At 52.0% G+C, this 17,861-nt stretch overlaps 1 protein-coding gene across 1 annotated transcript in view; it reads left to right on the top strand.

Annotated features, from left to right (window-relative positions):
• The first annotated feature begins 7,605 nt into the window (after positions 1 to 7,605).
• The window catches only part of YPEL1 (yippee like 1), a 34,900-nt gene continuing 24,644 nt past the window's right edge, over positions 7,606 to 17,861 (top strand). The window contains exon 1 of the mRNA XM_016939784.4: positions 7,606 to 7,785. The gene's annotated coding sequence lies outside the window, so the exon portion shown is untranslated. The remainder of the gene's footprint in view (positions 7,786 to 17,861) is intronic.

Raw genomic sequence — 17,861 nt, 5'->3', positions numbered from 1 at the left:
CCAGAATGGTCTCAATCTCCTGACCTTGTGATCCACCCGCCTTGGCCTCCCAAAGTGCTGGGATTACAGGCGTGAGCCACCGCATCCGGCCAATCTCTCTTTTTCTTTTTAAGAGACAGGTCTTGCTCTGTTGCCCAGGCTGGAATGCAGTGGCACAATCATAGCTCACTACAGCCTCGAACTGCTGGGCTGAAGCCATCTTTCCAACTTAGCCTTCCAAGTAGCTGGGATTACAGGCGTGTGCTACCACACCCAGCTAATTAAAAAAAAAAAAAAGCCAGGTATAGTGGCTCACACCTGTAATCCTAGTGCTTTGGGAGGCTGAGGTGGGAGGATCACTTGAGCCCAGGAGTTCAAGACCAGCTTGGGCAACATAGAAACTTTTTTTTTTTTTTTTTTTTTTTTTTTTTTTTTGAGACAGAGCCTCCCTCTGTCGCCCAGGCTGGAGTGCAATGGCACTATCTGGGCTCATTGCAACCTCTGCCTCCCAGGTTCAAGCAATTCTCGTGCCTCAGCCTCCTAGGTAGCTGGGATTACAGATGTGCACCACCACGCCCGGCTAATTTTTGTATTTTAAATAGAGAGAGGGTTTCACCACGTTGGCCAGGTTGGTCTCAAACTCTCTACCTCAGGTGATCCGCCCACCTTGGCCTCCCAAAGTGCTGGGATTACAGGTGTGGAGCATGGTGGTGCCTGCCTATAGTCCCAGCTACTTGGTAGGGTGAGGTGGGAGGATCGCTTGAGCCCAGGAGGCTGAAGCTGCAGTGAGCCATGATCGTGCCACTGCACACCAGCCTGAGCAACAGAGCAAGACCCTGTGTCCAAAAAAAATAATTTGTTTTAGAGATGGGGGTCTCCCGACTGGCCCTCTCAAAGAGCTGGAATTAGAGGTATAAACCACCATGTCTTGCCTAATCTCTCTCTCTCTTTTTTTTTTTTTTTATCTGGAGTCTCGCTCTGTTGCCCAGGCTGGAGTGCAATGGCACAATCTCGGCTCACTGCAACCTCCGCCTCCCAGGTTCAAGCGATTCTCCTGCCTCAGCCTCCCAAGTAGCTGTGATTATAGGCGCCCACCACTACACCTGGCTAATTTTTGTATTTTTTAGTAGAGACAGGGTTTCACCATGTTAGTCAGGCTGGTCTCGAACTCCTGACCTCAGGTGATCTGCCGGCCTCGGCCTCTCAAAGTGCTGGGATTACAGGCGTGAGCCACCATGCCCAGCCACCTAATCTCTTTTTATAAGGACACTAGTCATATTGGTTAAGGTCCACCCTCATGACCTTAATGTTTTCTTTAAATACTTTCTCTCCAAATGCAGTCACATGTGAGGGACACAGTCAGCCTGTAACACCCAGTCAGACGGGATCCCCTAAGGAGTCTTCAGCCTCCACTGTGTCTCAGCCCTCAGGCGGGTCTGGTTCCACCTCATCAGTCAACACATGCTGTCATTCTGTGCAGGGCTGCAGAGCCTGTGATGGGCACCGACCCTGCAGCAATTTCATAGGCTCCATATTCCTATCCATGCCTGGAATAGGTAGCCTGGTCTGTTCACCCATGTTGGGCTTCGAGTGGATAACCACACAGCCTGCTGGCTGGCGGCTGTTTTTCGATACCGGGGAACACTGTGGGGCAACTCCCTGGTACAAATCTATTTTCTCAGCTCTGGACTCTCACTGAGCCACTGCTGCTATCCCTCAGTCCTGCGTCTTCCCAAGAAATGCTGCCCTGGAAGGAGCTGGGCACCTGGAGGAAGGCTGGCATTTCCTAAGCATGGACCGTGCCTGGCGTCTTGGGTCTTAGTTAATCCTCAGCCATCCTGCCCAGTGGCTGTCAGTGACGCTCTCAGCACCAGCGATCGGCCGAGAACACACCAAGGCCTCTCCCCAACCCCTGCTCGCATCCTGGGGAGGGGAGGAGAGACAACAATAACCAAGCGAAGGGGAAATATACAGACCAATGCAAGGAGAAGAGAGCATGGAGGGTGCGGTCCTGAGTGTGCAGAGAGAGGGGCCCTGGGACCAGGATGCTGACAGAAGAGGAGCCTTGCAGGGAAGGAACAGCAAGGGCGTGGGAGCGTCCTGAGAGCAGTCCATGGGGGGACGACAGAGCAAAGGGTTTCTCCTTGCCCAGGGAGAGGGCTGGCCTGCGCACCTGCTTCTGGGAGCTGATCACGAAGTCCTTGGAGGTGTCTTGCCAGAGGGAAGTGGCGCTCCGGGTCACACCGAGAGACTGGAGTCTGAGCTCCTCCTCCTGGGCCATCACCCACGCCTATGTGGAGACCCAGTACAAACTCTGGGCCCAGCGCAGTGGCTCACACCTGTAATCCCAGCACTTTGGGAGGTCGAGGTGGGAGGATCACTTGAGGTCAGGAGTTTGAGACCAGCCTCGGCGACATGGTGAAACCCCCGTTTCTACTAAAAATAAATAAATATAAAAAAAATTAAGGGGGCGTGGTGGTGGGCGCCTGTAACCCCAGCTACTTGGGAGGCCAAGGCAGGAGAATTGTTTGAACCCAGGAGGTGGAGGTTGCAGTAAGCCGAGAGCACACCATTGCATTCTAGCCTAGGCAACAGAGCAACTCCGTCTCAAAAAACAAACAAACAAACAAACAAAAACTTTGTGCTTTGTAGTTGGCTAAACTCTTGCAGGGGCAGTAATAGGAAATGGAGGAGGAGAGGGAGGAAGGAGCCAAATCGCTTCAGCCCATTAATGAACTCTAGCTTTTACCTGGGGCTTTCAAGGAGGTATACATCTGGCTTTTGTTCTCAAAGAATCAGTCAGTGAAGAATAGAGTTAAGGAGGCAAAGTTTGTAATTTGGAGGCGACTTGAGCAATAACAATAATCTAGACAAGAGATGAGAGTGGCTCAGGCCCTGGGTGCTGGTGACAGCAGTGGGAGCCTGGGGACTTGCTGAGGGGTTGGACCTGGGATGTGAGGGAAAGAGAGGGGTCAAGGAGGACTCTGAGGATTTGGCCTGTGCCTGAAAAATGGCCATGCCCTTAATTGAGCTGGTGGAGACAGAGGCTTGGTTTGGTTTGTGTTGAGTTTAAAGTGTAGACCTCCAAGTGAGACTGCGAGTGGGCAGCTGTAGGTGAGAGCTCGGGGGTCAGGGGAGGGTTTGTGCTGAGGAACACACTTTTTTTTTTTTGAGACAGAGCCTTGTTCTGTTGCCCAGGCTGGAGTGCTCACTGCAGCCTCAACTTCCCAGGTTTAAGCGATCCTCCCTCCTGAGCCCCCCAAGTACCTGGGACTACAGGCGTGTGGCCACCACACTTGGCTAAACACACACACACACACACAGAGAGAGGAGGTTTTGCCATGTTGCCCAGTCTGGTCTTGGGCTCCTGGGCTCAAGGGATCCACCTGCCTCGGCCTCCGAAAGTACTGCCATTATAGGCATGAGCCACTGTGGTTGGTGAGGAACACACTTGATCAGTAGCAGGCTCCATGTGGTCTTCCACTGCCAATGAGCTTGGTGGAGATCACCTGTCAGGCCAGTGGAGGGAAGGGAGGAGACCTAAGGGCTGAACTTTTGGGGCCTCCAACATCAGGAGGGTGAGGACAGGTGGGGAAATGGAGGCTGGTGAGGAAGAGACTGGAGCCCCAGAATCTAAGTGAAGAAAGTGTTTTTAAAAAGCGCCCCACTGTAGGAAATGCTAGTAGGACCATCCAGTAAGGTATAGGCTGAGCCCAGATGTGACGACGTGATGTTTCGCGACATGATGTTGGAGCGGTTGGGATGGAACCCTGAGAATGGGAGGTGGGCATGGGAGGCGCCCAGGCCAGGCCCTTCTGCATCATCTTGCCCTGAAGAGTTGCAGAGCAGGTGGGCATAGCCAAAGAGGGTACGTGGAGCCGAGAGCACGGCTCCTACCCTGATGGGGCAGCCCAGTAAGCCATGGGGGGCAGGACTAAGGGCAAGCCACGTGTTCATGGCAGCAGGCAGGGCAGATGTTTAGGATGGGATGTTTAGCAGTGGGGGCAGGGAGGAGTCCTCTCCCATCTCTATGTTCTCTGTAAAGTTGGACACAGAGTTAGCAGAGGGGAGGAGGCATGATATCATCTTCCAGGATGGTGGAACCTGCACAGACCCGGAGGTGCAGCAGGCGGAGGGTTTTCAGGAGGACTAGGCTTCCCTAGAAACTGGTGTCCCCAGAGTAAGCAGCCAGCTGCAGTGGTGCGTTTCCCAGTTGGGGGAGGGGGCTGAATTTCTCCAGGACAGGCGAGGGTGGGGTGTGGGAAAGGGGTTAGGGAGGAAGTGGGCATGGGGGAGGGCAGCCCCCAGTGGGAGGGCATGCTGAGGCGTGGAGCTGGGACGCTAAAGGGAGGGAGCCCTGGAGCTTGAAGGTGGTGTTCCTGAGTGGGCTGTGGGAAAGTGGATTATAAATGGTGCGACCACGAGGCAGGCGGGGGTGGCAGGCTGCAGGCCTGGCTGATGGTGCTGCCCAAGGCCACCCAGAAGGTCGTGCCTGGGATTTTGTTAATAAAAACAGAGGAGGATAGAAATGTTAGAAAATTGCCCAAAATAAATAAGAGTATGTATTAAATCATGAAACTTTTTGTTCATACAAATGTGTACTAGATCACAATGTAGGCTTTCTTTTACTACTTTTATTGTGGTAAAATATACATAACAAAATTCACCATTTTAACATTTTTTTTTTTTTTTTTGAGACGGAGTCTCACTGTGTTGCCCAGGCTGGAGTGCAGTGGCTCCATCTCAGCTCACTGCAACCTCCACCTCTTGGGTTCAAGCGATTCTCTTGCCTCAGCCTCCTGAGTAGCTGGGACTACAGGCACACACCACAACGCCCAGCTAATTTTTTTTGCATTTTTTTTTTTAGTAGAGACGGGGGTTTCACCATGTTGGCCAGACTTGTCCTGAACTCCTGACCTCAGGTGATCTGCCCACTTCGGCCTCTCAAAGTGCTGGGATTATAGGCATAACCACCACACCCGGCCCATTTTAACAATTTTAAGGGTGCAATTCAGTGGCATTCACATTGTTGTACAGCCATTCCCACTACCAATTCCAAATTTTTTTATCACCCCAAACAGAAACGTTGTACAGATAAAATGAAATAGGTCATGTGGTCACGTGGTCATAGTTAACAACACTTGACGCCACCATGTGCGGAAAGATGCTCAACACCACTAATCACGAGGCAAGTGCAAACCAAACCCATCATGCACCAGGCTGGCCACTGTCAAAAAACAGAAAATAACAGTTGGTGAAGATGTGCAGAAACTGGAAGCCTTGTACACTGTTGGAGAGAATGTGAAATGGTGCAGCCACGTTGGGAAACAGTATGTAATCGCCTTAAAAAATTCAACATAGAACTACCATATGATCCAGCAACTTCACTTCTGGGTATATACCCAAAATAATTGGAACCAGGGGTGCCAAGGGATGTTTGTACCATCAAGTTCATAGTGGCATTATTTACAATAGCTAAAGTATGGAAGCAGCAAGCCAGGTGTCCACTGACAGATGTGTGGAGAAACAAAATGTGGTATCTACATACAATGGAATATTATTCAGCCTAAAAAAAGGAAGGAAACTGTGACAGTGCTACACCATCGGTGAACCTTGCAGACATTATGCTAAGTGAAATGAGCCACAAAAGTCACAGTAAGACACAAAAAGACAAATACTAGATGATTTCACTTATGTGAGGTACCTAGAGCAGTCAAGCTCATAGGGACAGAAAGTAGAATGGGGTGGTGTGGGGCATGGGGTAGAAGGAAACGGGAGTCATTGTTTCTTGAGTCCAGAGCTTTACTTAGGCAAGATGAGTTCTGGAGAGGGATGATGATGATGGTTGCACAACATTATGAATGTATTTAATACCAGTGAACTGTACACTTTAAAATAGTTAAATGGGGCCGGGAGCGTGGGCTTACGCCTGTAATCCCAGCACTTTGGGAGGCCGAGGCAGGCGGATCACTTGAGGTCAGGAATTCGAGACCAGCCTGGCCAATATGGTGAAACCCCGTCTCTACTAAAAATACAAAAATTAGCCGGGCCTAGTGGCGGGCAACTGTAGTCTCAGCTACTGGGGAGGCTGAGGCAGGAGAATCGCTTGAGCCCAGGAGGAGGAGGTTGCAGTGAGGCAAGCTCACACCACTGCACTCCAGCCTAGGCGACACAGCGAGACTCCTGTCTCAAGGAAAAAAAAAAAAAAAAGGCAACATCCAGCCACAATCTAAGTTATGAGTCAGGTGTACATTTAGCGACTTGAAGAGATCTTTACATACACAGTGGGTTGCAGAAAACAAGAGAACACGTCCAGAGGACGCTGATAACAATGTTATATACATTGTGACCTCAATAGAGGTTTTGTTGTTTTCTTGTTTTTTTCTCTTTTTTTTTTTTTTTTTTTTTGTTCAAGAGGAAGGGTCTCGCTCTGTCACCCAGTCTGGAGTGCAGTAGCGCGATCATGGCTCACTGAGGCCTCGACCTCCTGGGCTCAAGTGATCCTCCCGCCTCAGCCTCACAGGTAGCTGGGACTACAGGCGTGCACCACCATGCCTAATTTCTTTCTTTCTTTTTTTTTTTTTTTGGTACAGTGTCTCACTATGTTGCCCAGGCTGGTCTTGAACTCCTGGGCTCAAATGATCCTCCTGCCTCGGCCTCCCAAAGTACTGGAATTACAGGCGTGAGCCACCACACCCAGCCTTCAAATATATATATTCAAATAATACATATCTATTTTCAAATAATATATATATTTTTAAAGAAGGGATACGGAACCAAGAAAACAGTGAGATTAGAGGCGTGGGGGTGGCGCAGGCTGCCGGGGCGTCGGGAGCACTACCCAGAGGAAGGGGCTTTCTGTAGGGTCTGACGCGGCAGTCCTGGAGCAGAGCGAGCGGCCAGACGCAGACCCGGGGGGTCCTCCGTGGCGAGGGGGTCCTAGGGGGTTAGGTCCTTGGGTTCAGAGAGGGTGGTGGGGACGGGACAGCACGGACGACCGCATCCTGGGGACCCGGCCGCGGAGGGGTCCGGCCAAGGCGGGCCCTGGTCAGGCGCACACGAGCTCGCCTCGGCCTCCACGTCCGTCCCCCACAACGCGGCCGACCGCGCGGACGGGCGGTACGTGCACGGCGCTGGACGAGGAGGCTGCGCGCAAGCTCGCCTCAGCCTCTGGAGCTGCGGGCCCTGCACGCCCTCGGCCCATCCCCGCGAGCCGGAGGAACGAGTGACCACCACCGCCGGCCCCGCCGGCCGAGTGTCCCTGCCCAGCCAGCCTGCGTCCGAGCGCGGCGCTCCTCGCGGAACCCGCCCCTGCTCTCGCCCCGCCCCGCGCGGCCCCGCCCCCGTGTCCCTCGGCCCTTACAGGCTGGCTCCGAGGCCGCGCCCGGCGGGTCAGCCAATGGGAGTGCGGCGCGCCCCGCGGCACGTGGACTCCTGCCCGTCCCGGCCGGGTGCGAGCTGGCGGAGCTCCTCGGCCCGGAGCGCGCGGGGCGGGGGCGCGCGGGGCAGGCGGGACGCGGGGCGGAACGGAGGCAGGATGGGGGCGGGGCGCTGGCGACATGGCGCGCTGATTGGCCGGCGCCGCGCTCCAAGGCTGTTAACGGCGTCTGGGCCGGGCCACGGCTCCAAAACAAAGGGCAGGCGGCCCGCGGGGCGGCGGCGGGAGGATGCCTCGCGCCCTGCCTAGGCGTTAACGGCCTCAGCGCGTCCCGGGCCGCGCCGGGAACGCCTGAGAGCCGAGCCCGCGCTGACCGGGGCCCGGGCCGGATGGGCGCTGCGGGCCGGGGCGCGGACCGCGGAGCGGCCGTGAGTACGGGCGGGCCTGGCTGCAGCTGCGCGGGCGGTTACTTTGTGGCCACCCAAGGATACTGTGGCTGCGGGCGGGCCCGGGAAGCACCTGTTGGGCGTCCGGGCGGGCGGGGGCGCGAGCAGGGCGGGCCTGTGACTTTTTTGTTCCGTTTTGGATTTTGATTTGTTGATATTGGGCTCACTCCGTTTTGGCACAGACAACAACGCCTAATCTTTGATTCCCCCGCCGTTTCTTCTCTCCACCTCCCCCGCTGCCCCTCTTCTCCCGCCCCGCCGTGAAAAGATAGGGAAAATGGACAAGATCCCTGATTTTTGGTTTTTCCTTCCTTAAAAAATACAGCCTCAACTGGGCAAGGAAATGAGGGCAAAAGAGGTCTCCTAGGAATGTTTATCAGAAAGGCGGAAAAGGTTTTCAAGTAGCCAAATAAAGATCTTGACTAAAATGGAGCGTCCTCGGTATTTACCACTTGTGGCATAGGTTTCATTAACAGAGATTGCAAAAGCCTGAGCTTCAGAGATCTAAACAGGGTCCGCCTCCCCCATGCTTGGCTCTGATTGACATCTTTGATGTCCAAATTATGTGCTGAATTCTAAGGATGGAAAAAAGGCTGAGATTCTATTTTAGGCAGATAATGAACATGGAAGACATCAATTTCCCCGCCCCACGCTTTTTCTGTTCCGTTGCATTTCTTCTTCCTCTATCTAAAACATACCCACCTTAACCTGATGTTTCCTTTGCTAAGAATGTTATTCTTCCCACCCACCAGCCCCTGACACTCCTAATTCCCTACTCAGGTCCCAAGACTAGGTTTACCACCACTGGGGAGACTTTCCAGGCACCTCACCTGAGCAAGCTATAGATGTGACAAATGTTTGCTGAGCCCCTGCCAGGTGCCAGGAGCTGTGCTTAATCCTGATGTCATTTTGTCTTATAATCATGCACTGGTCCCCCTCAGGGCTCTTGCGAGGCAATGGTAGTGGCATGTTCGAGGAATAAGAGGATCTCTAGGACCTTCATGGTGTTTCCTCTTGGGCCGTACAGGCTAGAGTGTCATCTACTTGTGGGAACCCCTACGGGTTGGGCCCATATTGAGCATTTATATAATAACTGAGCGCTCTTAATTACCAATCTGAGCAATAGTCTTCTTTTAAAATAACTTCTTATTTTGGAAAAACTTTAAATTTACATAAAGGTTGCAAAGATAGTACAGACAATCCCAATATATCCTACACCCAGTGCTCCCTATCCTTACCCCATCCTACACTGCTGTGGTACACTTGCCAATATGAAAAACACCTGGGTGCATTCTTGTCACTAAACTGTGGGTATTAAGCCTTTTCACCTTTGAATCACTGTAATTTATAAAGCCATTTCTCTGTTTGTTTCTTTGTTTGAGACAGGGTCTCACTCTTGCTCAGGATGGAGTGCAGTGGCACAAACACGACTCACTGCAACCTCCACATCCTGAGCCCAAGTGATCCTCTTGCCTCAGCCTCCCATGTAGCTAGGACTACAGGTGCACACCACCATGACTGGTTAACTTTACATTTTTTTTTGTAGAGACTGGGGTCTCACTTAATGTTTCCCAGGCTGGTCTTGAACTCCTAGGCTCAAGTGATCCACCTGCCTCAGCCTCCTGAAGTGTTGGGATTACAGGCTTGAGCTGCTATACCTCACCATAAAGCTATTTTCTTTAGGTTGAGAGCAGTGTTCCTCTAACATCTGTTCTTGATTCTTGCCTGTCTTCACTAAGTTCCACCAGCACCTGTGTCAAGGGGCAGGGATGCAGGAAAAGGGAAAGAGGCTACCCTATAGGTTTTTTCTTTTTTCTTTCTTTTTTATTGGTTTGTTTATTTCAACAAACAAATTGGTTTTTTGAGACAAGGTCTCATTCTGTCACCCAGGCTGGAGTATAATGGCACTGTCTCCACTCACTGCAGCCTCAACCTCCTAGGTTCAAGCCATCCACCCGCCTTCTGAGTAGCTGGAACCACAACCACACACCACCATACCCAGCTAATTTTTTGATTTTTCTGTAGAGACAGGATCTCACTCTGTTGCTGGTCTCAAACTCCTGAGCTGAAGCGATCCTCCCCCCTTGCCTCCCAAAGTGCTGAGATTACAGGTGTGAGCCACCACCCCCAGTTATTTTTGTTTTGTTACTTTATTTATGTATTTTTTGAGACAGAGTCTCGCTCTGTCTCACCCAGGCTGGAGTGCAGTGGCATGATCTCGGCTCACTGCAGCCACCACCTCCAGGGTTAAGCGATTCTCCTGTCTCAGCCTCCCGAGTAGCTGGGATTACAGGCATGTGCCTCCACACCCAGCTAATTTTGTATTTTTAGTAGAGACAGGGTTTCACCATGTTGCCAAGGCTGGTCTCAAACTCCTGACCTCAGATGATCTGCCACCCCTCAGCCTCCCAAAGTGGTGGGATTACAGGTGTAAGCCACAGTGCCCAGCCTTGTTTTGTTATATTAGAGAGACAGAGTCTTGCTTTGTCACTCAAGCCTGGGGTACAGTGGCACAATCATAGCTCACTGCAGCCTCAATCTCTTGGGCTCAAGCAATCCTACAGCCTCAGCCTTCTGAGTAGCTGGGACTGTGGGTGTGCACCACCATGCCCAGCTATATAAAAAAAATTTTTTTTTGGTAGATAATGAGGTTTGGGGTTCTCACTGTGTTGCCCAGGTTGATCTCAAACTCCTGGCCTCAAGTGATCCTCCAGTCTCAGCCTCCCGATGTGTTGGGATTTACAGGTGTGAGCCCAGCCTACCTTGCAGTTTGTTTGTTTTTGTTGTTGTTGTTGTTATTTTTGAGACAGAGTCCCACTCTGTCGCCAGGCTGGAGTGCAGTGGCGTGATCTCGGCTCAGTGCGGCCTCCGCCTCCCGGGTTCAAGCGATTCTCCTGTCTCAGCCTCCTGAGTAGCTGGGACTACAGGCACCCGCCACAACACCCAGCTAATTTTTGTATTTTTAATAGAGACGGGGTTTCACCAGGTTGGCCAGGATGGCCTCAATCTCCTGACCTCAAGTGATCCGCCTGTCTCGGCCTCCCAAAGTGCTGGGATTATAGGCGTGAGCCACCACGCCTGGCCAACCCTGTAGTTTTAACATATTTGTCTCCATGGAAGACTAATAAAATTGTTTTGAATATGAAGAAGCAATAGAAGCCCCCCTGCTTTCAAACTGTTCTGTGATGCTTTTCATTAGAGTTAAATGAAATTGACGTAAATGTTTTTAAGTAGTTAGATCTAATAATCAGTGAAAGCTCTAGGGAGTGGGAATTTTGACAAGAGATTTGAGCGGAGGTTGAAGAAAGTTCTCAATAGCCAAGACATAGAGGGCTAAGGGTTTTTGGAGCAAGCAGTGCGAGATAGATTCAGGAAAGAAGTCAAGAGGGTGAAATCGATTCCGCCAGCAAATGCCAGGACGTTACACCTGCTATACAGATGCTGAGTACTAAAAACCTGTTGGCAGGTGAGAGTAAAATGGAAATCCTGGAGCCAGCCACTGTTGCCCACACCCCAGAAAGGGGTTAGGAGCCATTATTCACCCCATTGCTCAGTAGGCCCTCTGGCACCTGCAGGGCCTTGGGCCGGGATTCCTGGTGGGGCTTGTGAGGTGCTTGCTGAGCCCCTGCCGTCCTGTAACAGTGACACATGCTCCTGCCGTAAGGCCCTGGTCAGACACCTAAACTGTGCCCAAGGATCATCCCCCTTAACATCTCATGTGACTCTGACTGCCCTGTAAATTGTATGTTACCCCACTTTACAAAGAAGGTAGCAGAACTTGGCTTCAGGTCCCAGAGCCAACAAACACGTGGCACATTTTGCATCAAACCCTGGGAAGCCTCTCAAAGCAAGTCAGACCCTCTTTCACCTTTGTCTTGGGGGTGATGACATCCCTGTTGCCAAACCTCACCTACTCCCTCCCTCGTGGTGCCACCTGCCTTCTCAGCAGCATTGGCATATACCCCTGCCACCCAAACGGTTCCCCCTCACCTTTTCTGGTTCCTCTTTGTGTATCTGTTTTTTTGTTTGTTTGTTTGTTTGTTTTTTCCCCTTCTCTTGCCCCAAGACAGGGCCTTTAATGTCTGATGAGACTTTATTTAGCATGAGGGTAAATAAAGTAGTTTTTAAGATTCTCAACCTCTTTTCTTCTATCTCAATCCAGTCTTCTGGGTGTGGTACCCACTCTTTCAACCTAACAAGGCTAGTGTTGCACATAGTTCCTACACCTCCCCTTTTCTTTCTTTTTTTTTTTTGACACAGGGTCTCACTCTGTCATCCAGGCTGGAGTGCAGTGGCGATCATCTCAGCCTCCTGAGTAGCTGGGACGACAGGCACGTGCCACCACACCTGGTTAATTTTTAAATTTTTTTTTAGAGACGTGTTTTCGCCATGTTGCCCAGGCTGGTCTCGAACTCCTGACCTCAGATGATCCTCCCACCTTGGCCTCTTAAAGTGCTGGGATTACAGGCATGAGTCACCATGCACAGCCCCCTCTTCTTGTTGTTAGCAAGAAAGCACCTCTACTAGGATGTGTCCCAGGGCCTTGGTTGTGGGAAACTTTGTTACTAATGGTAGAAAAAAAAAATGTAGTACAGGTTCTTTGAAAAGAAGCGCTCAGTACAAACACATTATCAGTAGTCTCAGGAGAGGTGGTAGAGGTAGTACTTGAGCACAGGTGGGAGGAGAGATGGAGGAGAGAGCCTGGAGGGCCGAGGCACCTTGGGCCACTGGGCAATGGAGGAGCCAGGCCCCTTGGGTTCCCCAGAGAGCAGGGGCTGGTGGGGAGTCTACAGAGGGCCATGGAGCTTTGTCTCAGGGCAGCCATATAGATGGTTTGATGCTGTCAGTGAGTCCCATTGTGCACGTAGGCTGCAGTTCCTGAAATGTGGAGGGGAGCTTTTCCTCCTGTAATTCAAGTAGGGAGGAAGTGGATGTGTGTGGATGGAAGCTGGAATTGCCAAAGGCAAATTGTACCCATGCTGTTGCCCTTTGTTGTAAATTTTTCCAGACCTTTCCACACCTGTGACTTCATGTACTATGTGTGAGTTTGAATAGTCAGTGTGGGCCAGATGCTGTAGCTCACACCTGTAATCCCAACACTTTGGGAGGCCAAGGCGGGTGGATCACTTGAGGTCAGGAGTTCAAGGCAAGCCTGGCCAACATGGTGAAACCCCATCTCTACTAAAAATACAAACTTAGCCAGGCATGGTGGGAGGTGCCTGTAGTCCCAGCTATTTGGGAGACTGAGGCACAAGAATTGCTTGAATCCGGGAGGCGGAGGCTGCAGTGAGCCAAGATCGTGACACTGCACTCCAGCCTGGGAGACAGAGCAAGACTCTGGAAGCCCCATGATGGAAATGTCCCTGATGTGTGTTTATCAGTGCATTTGGCCAGTCTTTTTTGGTTAAACTTTGTTATTGTTGTTGCTTTTGTTGAGAAGGAGTCTCGCTCTATTGCCCAGGCTGGAGTACAGTGGCACAATCTTGGCTCACCACAACCTCTGCCTCCCGGGTTCAAGCAGTTCTCCCGCCTCAGCCTCCCTAGTAGCTGAGACTAAAGGTGCCCACCACCACACCCAGCTAATTTTTGTATTTTTAGTAGAGACGAGGTTTCACCATGTTGGTTGGCCAGGCTGGTCTCGATCTCCAGACCTCAGGTGATCTGCCCATCTCGGCCTCCTAAAGTGCTGGGATTACACGTGTGAGCCACCGTGCTAGCCTCTATTGGTTAAACTTGAGGTGGTTTCTAATCTTTTATTACAGGCAGTATTATTATAGGATGATATTTTGTTATTTCAGGTAATAACTGCTTTTATCCAGTTATTTTGCACATGTGCATCAGCCAAAGGTGAACTCCCCAGATGAACCCCCATCCAGGGCTGTGCTCCTAGGAATGTTGTGGGTGTTGCCAAATGGCTGGATCACAGAGCACCTTCACCAGTGGTGTTGTCAACTTTTTAAATTTTTAAATTTAATTTATTATTTGTAGAGACTGTCTCGCTGTGTCGCCCAGCCTGGAGTGCAGTGGTGTGATCATGGCTCACAGCAACATTGACCTCCTGGCCTCAAGTGATCCTCCCATCTCAGCCTCCCAAGTCCAAGCTGGGACTACAGGTCACACCCAGCTCATTTTTTTTTTTTTTAGAGATGGGGATCTTGCTGTGTTGGCCAGGCTGATCTTGAACTCCTGGCCTCAAGTAATCTTCCCACCTTGGCCTCCCAAAACACTGGGATTACAGGCATGGGCCACCCCTGACCTTATCAACTTTTTTTGGAGATAAGATCGTACTCTGTCACCAATGCTGGAGTGCAGTGGTGTGATCTCGGCTCACTGCAACCTCTCCCTCCTGGGCCTAAGTGATTCTCCTGCCTTAGCCTTCCAAGTAGCTGGCACCACAGTCATGCACCACCATGCCTGGCTAATTTTTTTTTTTTCTTCAGGATGGAGTTTTGCTCTTGTTGCCCAGGCTGGAGTACAATGGCACAATCTCAGCTAACTGCAATCTCTGCCTCCTGGGTTCAAGCAATTCTCCTGCCTCAGCCTCCCAAGTAGCTGGCATTACAGGCACATACCACCATGCCTGGCTAATTTTTGTATTTTTAGTAGAGATGGGGTTTCACCATGTTGGCCAGGCTGGTCTAGAACTCCTGACTTCAGGTGATCCACCCGCCTCGGCCTCCCAAAGTGCTGGGATTACAGGCGTGAGCCAGTGTGCCTGGGCTTTTGTATTTTTTTGTAGAGACGGGGTTTCACCATGTTGCCCAAGCTGGTCTCAAACTCCTGGACTCAAGCGATGCAACCACCTTGGGTTCCCAAAGTGCTGGGATTACAGGTGTGAGCCACCACGCCTGGCCTAACTTTTAAAAAAATCATTGCCAACCTGCTAAGTGTTAGACAGTATGAGTGTGCCTTCAGAGTTGAACATCTACTTGCATGTTCCACCTTGGACACCGTGGTCCAAGGTGGGGAGACTCTGGCTTTGAATCCAGCTTCACAGGTCACTGGCTGTGCAACCTTGGGTGCTCAGGTAACCTTTTTGGACTTCGGTTTCCCCATGTGCATCGTGGGGCTAATAAGGACACGCATCTCTTAGAACTGCTGTTAATCGTGCGATTCTTGTATGGTGAGCAGTGTAGGACAGGGCTGGTGTTGGCTTGCCAAGGCTCTGGGAGCCGCTGCGCGTCCTTTTCCAGGAGCTGGTGGTTTTATCCGTTGTCCATTCCCTCCGTGATGGCGGTGGCCTTTTCATCTTTCTAATCCCAAGGACAGTGCCTTGCCAGTGAGGGGTGGGAGAGGCAAAGTCAAAAGCAGGGAGGCCTCCTCCATGGAGAGGAGGGGAAGGAAGGGGTGGCCGAGTGGGAGCGGAGGTGGAGAAGCTGTGGGGACGGCTGGCCGGGCAGGTGACACCACCACCTCTCACCGCTCATCCCTCTCCTCCCTAAAGACGTGGGCCATGATATCCTGGTTCCACTTTCTTTATGAATCCTGGCTGAACATGGCGGGGCCACATGAGCACTGTTCCTTCCCCGCTCTCCCTGGCACTCTGTCCACCTGGCACACCAGCCCCTTCATCGCCACGCCCAGCAGACGCCCCAGTTCTTCTCCAGCTTTGCAGCCTCTGACCCTGACGCACTGGCTTCCGTATCTGCCTGAGGCCTCCTTTCCATCTCAGGACACCCTGGAGGGCTCCCCAGGGAAGTAATGGGGATGGGACCCACACTCACCTGCCAGGTGGTGGCAGTGCCAGGGGGTAGGTGGAGCAGCCTGGGGATTGAGGGGAACAGGCTGTCCTCTACACAGGTGCCCCAGGGATGGGGCGACGACCCAGTGGGGTGGTTGAAAAAGTGAAGGGGGCACCCCAGTCTGCACTCCATCCCGTGAAGTGTCAGAAGCTGCTTGGTTGTGTTTGCTTCCTCAGCGTGTTTGTCTTTAGAAGTGTGCTACCGGCACCATATGGACATGGGCCTGATTCACATTCTCTTAAAATAATTTTACAGGCTTATTTTAGGAGAGAAATTTCTGGATTCCAGAAAATTGTTTTTGCTCTAAAAACATACCCCACATTAATGTCTATTTGGGGGGATGGATGGCAGCTGCCCTCCAAACGTGGGGACACACAGTGTCCGAGAGTGGAGATGGTTTTCCTGGTGAATTGCCCAGCATTTTCCTTTCAGTTACTTACTTCAGGGTGGTTCCTTATTTGCCAATAGATCTTGTAAAAGCCCATTTACATTGGTTGTTTCCAAACTTGGCCATGGGTTCCCCAGTGCAACAGTGGATCTGTCATTTAAAGCCAAGTTAAAACTTAACATGACATGCCTCTCAGTGACCACAAATACAGCCCTGGCCACTACTGCCAGGACCCCTTTGAGGGCTAGTGACAAGGGTTGCCATCAGGACTGAGACCACATGAAGCGCACGGGAGGCATCTGTGCAGTGACCAGACTCAAGGCAGGAGACAGGGACAGGGACTTGGGGGACATTTGGGGCCCAGGGCAGCAGGCTCTTCAGGTAAGGTTGCCTTGGGGGCGGGGCTGTATAATGAAGGTCTCCAAATAAAGCCCATGCGAAGTGTGCTTGGGAAACAGCAAGCCTGTTTTGGTTGGAAACAAGGCTTTTTGTAATTAGCGGTGCCCTCAGTGTTTACTCTGCAGAGCCCTAGGCACTCTGGTCCAGGAAGAGTTAGTAGTGTCCTCTGCATCCCACTGGGGATGTGTGACACTCAGAGAAACCACCAGGTGGAGGCGAGAGCTGAGATCTGAGCTTGTCGCTGCATCTGTCTGCCTCACAGCTGGGAGGCTCAGCCAGTGGCACTTGCTGTGGGGACAGCTCAGGTGCAGGAAGAGGCCAGCAAGGGAGGGCAGCAGGCTGGGCTACAGCCACCAGGGGTGGTATCTCCACTGAGAGTTACAGGCTTTGAGCAAATAGAGAACAGTTACAGCATGGAGGACCCTGGGGTAACACAGGACCCTGATGGGGATGCACCGCTTCCTCCTGCCTGGAACACTGGTGGTCAGAGGGTCCCCTCCCTCCTGGGGACTGGACTGTCCTCCGCTGATGCTCCTCCCTCTCAGGCCAGGTGGGACCGAGTAGCGGAGAGCACCTGTGCTCTGGATTGAGTACCCGCCTGTGGGACCGTGGTGGCCACTAGCGGGCAGGGATGCCTATTTCTCAGGATGTTGTGAGAATTCAACGGCCTGAGAATTTGCAGACCCTAAGGTGCAGATGCATGATGTAAAGGGCAAACGCCTGTCTTTGGCAACATTCTTGTCATTCTGGGGGCCTCAGACCCGAGGACCTTGCGCCTGAATAGATGAGATTCCTTCCTGGAACCTTCTGGGACCAGCTTGGGGCCACAGCAGGCTGCGGCTGGTCCTTCCTGGACAGCGCTGGCAGGGCCCTGGCTTGTGCACTGCTCTTTGGGGACCATGGTCCTAGACCCTGGGGACATGTGGGTCTGGGTGAGGTGAATCTGCAGCTGCCCCCACCCCACGGCCCCTGCCCGCAGAGGCTCCTTGGTGCCCACGGGTCCATGTTTTTAGCAAGCTTACCAATGTTTAGTGGCCATTTCTCATATCAAGTACTGATGTTTCTTTTTTTGGACACGGTCTGGGTCTGTTGCCCAGGCTGGAGTGCAGGGGCACCATCACAGCTCACCGTAGCCTCGACCTCCCCGGCTTAAGCAATCCTCCAGTTTCAGCCTCTGGAGTAGCTGGGACCACAGGCATGTGCCACCGTGCCCGGCTATTTTTTTTTTTTCTTTGGTAGAGACAGGGTCTCACTATCTTGCCTGGGCTGGTCTTGAACTCCTGGGCTCAAGTGATCCTCCTGCCCTGGCTTCCAAAAGTGCTGGGATGACAGGCGTGAGCTGCTGCACCCGGCCGCAGTAGTGATGTTTCAACCCGCATTTACTTTTGCTGTCTCCGTGTGAGGATTCCCCTGATACATATTCATTCCCCAGATATTTAAGTGCCTTTCAGGGGCCAGGACACTAGTCAGTGATTTTTTTTCTACCATCTAGGTTTAATAAAACCACCCAAGTGACTTTAAAATTTTAT

This window comes from Pan troglodytes, chromosome 23 (genome assembly GCF_028858775.2).
Source record: "Pan troglodytes isolate AG18354 chromosome 23, NHGRI_mPanTro3-v2.0_pri, whole genome shotgun sequence".
NCBI lineage: Eukaryota > Metazoa > Chordata > Mammalia > Primates > Hominidae > Pan > Pan troglodytes.
The sequence above is the reverse complement of the archived record's forward strand: the minus strand, read 5'-3'. Positions and strand labels throughout refer to the sequence as shown.